At 50.7% G+C, this 4,644-nt stretch overlaps 1 pseudogene; it reads left to right on the top strand.

The window, feature by feature from the left end:
• The first annotated feature begins 3,217 nt into the window (after positions 1–3,217).
• On the top strand, positions 3,218–4,644 carry LOC123058020 (aspartic proteinase CDR1-like; annotated as a pseudogene).

The raw sequence follows: 4,644 nt of genomic DNA, 5'->3' as shown, positions 1-4,644 counted from the left end.
GTGCTTAGCCCAACCCCGTAAGAAACTTCTCAAATGCCTAATCTTATTCTGCTAACACTCGACAGAAGTCCTACCTCCTGCATCCTTAGCCCATTCCCTGGCTATCAGATCCAAGAAACCTTCTCGTTCAAACCATGCCATCTCGAAAGAAAAGGTGTTTTTGTTTCCCACGTGGTTTGGCTCCCCTGAGTCCATGAACAAAGGTGTGTGATCGGATATTCCGCGTGAGAGAGCCTGTACCGTTACGAGAGGGAACTTCTGTTCCCACTCAACGCTCGCGGGAACTCGATCAAGCTTTTCATATGTTGGGTTTGGCAGAGCATTAGCCCAGGTAAACTTTCTACCGGAAAGCTCTATCTACTCAAACTAACTCTAACCTATGGATCCAAACAAGGTTATAGTATGCATATCAAACTGAGATGTACGTTCTTTAGCCTTCTCCGCCCCCACACGAACACGGCAGGCTCTGCAGGTGGACAGGAAAACAAAGTCACCGCTGTGTCTCGCCACCGTTGTAGTCTTTTTTTATTCTGATCTGTTGTACACTTCGGCTGATTTGATCCCTCGCTTCGTATACATCAGACATACGGTAGTAGATATCTTCCTAGGGCTCAAACAGATGTTGTCAGGTAGACGCTTGCTGAACCTGCTCGGTTACTGCTGCCGAGTCACTTTTGACTCCAATCTGATTCATGTTATGCGTCGCAATTATTATTATTTTGATCACGGCTGGCGAACTTGGTGCTGATGTAGATGCTTCTGAACCGGATTTTCTTCATCCAGCCATTTGCAAGTTTCTCGATCCCTAAAGAGCTCCCTCTAAGAACACAACACCGCCGTGGGGCTGTCCACACGGTAGGCGCCAACTCTCATGGTTTGTCATGGCAGATGTCCTTGAAAAAGGACTTAGTTGTGAGGCCATCGTTGCTACGTGATTGCTCGAACGGGTTTGGTCGAAATCGAGAGACGCTAGTTTTACCCAGGTTTGGCCTATCGTGGAGGAGGTAAAAGCCTGCATCCTGCTTGATTGTTATTGATGATGATCTCGATTACAAGGGTGCTCTATCGCTACCTCTCATCTTGAGAGCATCTACTTTGATCTTGTCTAAGACTTGTCTGTCTATCTAAAACTTCCTCTCCTGGGATGCCTTGTCCCTCCTTATATAAGTTATTAAAGGGGCCGACTTACATATAGAGTCCTAGTACGACTATAACTAGTTTCTTTTTTATTACAAGTCGGATACTAGTCCAGGTCTTGCTTTCCTTGTCAGTGAACTTTTCCTCTTCTTGGACCTTCTCCGTGAGCTAGCCCATTGGGGTCTCCTTAAGTCGGCCTCATGTCGGGTCTCGCCCTGGGCCCTTGGTCTTTCCTTGTTGTCTCGCCATAACCCGGAATATGAGATGACCCATAGAGCATCATGGCTCTTGGCCGGGTCAACTATGGCCAGGTCATAATCGTGGGGAATATCCCCAACACCTGCCCACGTCCATTTTTTTCTCCGGCGAAGCCCCACCACCACCGCCGTCCACCAACGCCACCATCCTGAACCCTAAGATAGATACTGGGGGGATGACGACGGGGAATGTATCTAGTGCACTGAGCCCCGTTGCACATTCAGAAATGTTCAAAAAATCTGTAAAAATGATAGTGCATTGACACAACATCAATGTATGTTTTAACAACAAAATTGAAATCAAAATTCGAAACATTCCTTGGGATACAAAATAAGAAATTTGACATCAATATGCTAATTGGCCAAAATTGAAGCCCAACTTGTGTTATGTACTACTCAGTGTCAAATTTCTCATTTTTGTATCTCCGGCAATGTTTTGAATTTTGATTTGAATCTTTGTCGCAACATACATTGATGTTGTGTCAATGCACATATTTGTTTTCAATTTTTTAGAACATTTTTGAGTGTGCGATTGAAAACCGGTGCACCGATAACACCAATTGCCCCGGTGCACCAGATACATCCCGATGATGGCGAGCCCCCTCCTCTCCGGCGAGGCACTTCCTTCTCCTTCCTTCATTCAAAATCGACTGACCCGAATTTGAAATTCAGCTGACTGGCTTATAGCTAAAGTGAAAGTGTAACTGATTGCATATTTGCTGCAGAAAAGTGCGGAATGGAATTGCTCAGTGAGTCCAACACGAAGAGTGAGACATAGAACAAAAGAACAATTACTACAAATTTTCCAAGTGGCCTGTGGCACCAAGCAATCAAACACTCCCTCTTCTTACCACTCGAGTGGCCGATCTTCCGGAGACAATCCTCCTTCTACAAATTAGCCACAAGATTAGAAATTACTAATTACTCATCGTCCTTTTCTTTGCATGAATTAATGGCTACCTTTTCATACGCAAAAAGAGCAGTGCAAACCGCACTATCAACCCTTGATTCCATGTGTAGTGCGCAATACTTCCTCTGTTCCAAAATAAATGATTCAACTTTGTCCTAAAGTTAGTACAAAGTTGAGTCATCTATTTCGGAACGGAGGGAGTACATAATTACCATCGAGTCTGTCTAGAACATATTTAGATATGCCTTAGTTACTGCACATCTAATTGACTTAATGCATAAGAAATACAAAATGAAGAGAAAATACTAAGATGAATCTTTGCGTATGAATAATGACATAAAACTTAGATGTGCAATATTTATGGCATATTTAAATGTGCTTCAGCAAAACTTATTATGACAAGGCTGGTTGTAATGGTAGTATTATAGCTAGTATAATGCATGCCAACTAGGCAATTTTGATGAGGTGTCATAGCATTAAATGAAGAAAGAGAGGGTGTAATATCATATCATGATATCATATCATAATAAATGCTATGCTACTTTGTGTTATGCATGACAATAAATAGAGTAGTACATGATATTAATATATGATACTATGCATTAGGAAGGTAGTATCATACACTAATATCATATGCATGATAATAGTATATGATATTCCCCATTACAACCAGCCTAACGCAGCAAGCTTTCAAATGGCACCCATGACTTCATATCATATCCCGACATTAAGAACTTTTCATACTGGCGGAGTATTCACAGTGGCTACTGCCGACCTTGTACGATCCCTTCGACTCCCCATTAACCATTTTAATCTTACGCAAATTCGCCTATAAATACTGCCCTCTGCATAGCAGCAGCAGCAGCAAAGCAGCCCCAGTAGAGCTAATCCGTGGGAGTTAAGCTAGCACGGAATGCCTCGGACGATGGTATCCCGCGCTCTCCTGCTCGTCGCCGTCGTCCTGACGGCGCAGCTGTGCGCGTGCACGGCGTACGCCGGCAGCGGCGGCGATGGGTTTAGCGTGGAGTTCATCCACCGTGACTCGGTCAGGTCGCCGTTCCATGACGCGACGCTCACCGCGCCCGCCCGCGTCCTCGAGGCCGTGCGGCGGTCCGCGGCCCACGCCGCGGCGCTCTCGCGCTCCTACGTCCGCGCCGACGCGCCCTCAGCTGACGGCGTCGTGTCCCCGGTCACGTCTAGGTCGTCCGAGTACTTGATGGCCGTGAACATAGGCACGCCGCCCACTCGTATGGTCGCCATCGCCGACACCGGCAGCGACCTCATCTGGCTCAATTGCAGCTACGGAGGCGACGGTTCTGGTCTGGCGGCCGCCCGTGACGCGGACGCGCAGCCGCCGGGCGTCCAGTAACTCCAGTTCGACCCCTACAAATCGACGACGTTCGGCGTCGTGGACTGTAACTCCGGCACGTGCCGCGCGCTCCACGGGGAATGCGACGCCAACTCCAAGTGCACGTACATCTACTCCTACGCCGACGACTCCCGCACGAGCGGCCTCCTCTCCACAGAGACCTTCACCTTCGCCGACGCCCCGGGCGCCCGCGGCGATGGGACGACGCGCGTGGCCAACGTCAACTTCGGCTGCTCCACGACCTTCGTCGGCACGTACATCGGGGACGGCATCGTCGGCCTCGGCGGCGGCGACCTCTCCCTCGTCAGTCAGCTCGGCACAGACACCTCGCTGGGCCGAAGGTTCTCCTACTGCCTCGTGCCCTACTCCGTCAATGCCTCCTCCGCGCTCAACTTCGGCCCCCGGGCCGCCGTCACGGATCCGGGAGCGGTGACGACGCCGCTGATCCCATTCAAAGTGAAGGCATACTACATCGTCGAGCTCCAGTCCCTCAATGTCGGGAACGCGACCTTCGCGGCGCCGGACCGGTCCCCCGTCCTCGCGTCGACTCCGGCACGACGCTCACATTCCTCCCGACGGCGCTTGTAGACCCACTGGTGAAGGAGCTGAGCCGGCGGATCAAGCTCCCTCCGGTGCAGCCGCCAGAGGAGTCGTCCCTGCTGCTGTGCTTCGACGTAAGCGGGGTGCGGGAGGGGCAGGTTGCGGCCATGATCCCTGAAGTGACGCTGGGGCTGGGCGGCGGCGCTGCGGTCACGCTGAAGGCGGAGAACACGTTCTTCGAGGTGCAGGAGGGGACCCTGTGCTTGGCGGTGGCGGCGGCGAAGCCGGAGCAGCTTCCGGCGTCGATCATCGGGAACATCGCCCAGCAGAACATGCACGTCGGCTATGACCTCGACAAGGGCACCGTGACCTTCGCCCCAGCAGACTGCGCGAGTTCGTACCCCGCCCCCTCGCCCTCCGGCTCTGTGTAG

This window comes from Triticum aestivum, chromosome 3A, assembly GCF_018294505.1.
Source record: "Triticum aestivum cultivar Chinese Spring chromosome 3A, IWGSC CS RefSeq v2.1, whole genome shotgun sequence".
Lineage (NCBI taxonomy): Eukaryota > Viridiplantae > Streptophyta > Magnoliopsida > Poales > Poaceae > Triticum > Triticum aestivum.
The sequence above is the reverse complement of the archived record's forward strand: the minus strand, read 5'-3'. Positions and strand labels throughout refer to the sequence as shown.